The sequence below is a fragment of the Herpailurus yagouaroundi genome, unplaced genomic scaffold, assembly GCF_014898765.1.
Source record: "Herpailurus yagouaroundi ecotype Mexico unplaced genomic scaffold, PumYag 77, whole genome shotgun sequence".
In the NCBI taxonomy this organism is placed as follows: domain Eukaryota; kingdom Metazoa; phylum Chordata; class Mammalia; order Carnivora; family Felidae; genus Herpailurus; species Herpailurus yagouaroundi.
Genome location: NW_024412388.1, coordinates 21,440,633 through 21,441,014, shown reverse-complemented (window position 1 = coordinate 21,441,014; position 382 = coordinate 21,440,633). Strand labels below are relative to the sequence as shown.

The window sequence follows — 382 nt, the reverse complement described above, 5'->3', positions numbered from 1 at the left end:
GAGGGGCAGAGAGAGAGAGGGAGAGAGAGAATCCCAAGCAGGCTCAATGCTGTTAGCACAGAGCCAGACACAGGGTTCGATCCCACAAACTGTGAGATCATGGCCTGAAGCAAAATCAAGAGCCAGATGTTTAACCAACTGAGCCCCCCAAGTGTCCTTTTTACATTTATTTTTAATTTTTTTAATTTTTTTTATTAAAAAAAATTTTTTTTTCAACGTTTATTTATTTTTGGGACAGAGAGAGACAGAGCATGAATGGGGGAGGGGCAGAGAGAGAGGGAGACACAGAATCGGAAACAGGCTCCAGGCTCTGAGCCATCAGCCCAGAGCCCGACGCGGGGCTCGAACTCACGGACCGCGAGATCGTGACCTGGCTGAAGTC

The 382-nt window shown here is 47.4% G+C and overlaps 1 protein-coding gene across 13 annotated transcripts in view; it reads right to left on the bottom strand.

The window, feature by feature from the left end:
• The window catches only part of LOC121024399 (mediator of RNA polymerase II transcription subunit 18), a 134,645-nt gene that overhangs the window by 29,218 nt on the left and 105,045 nt on the right, over positions 1 to 382 (bottom strand). The window lies entirely within an intron of this gene.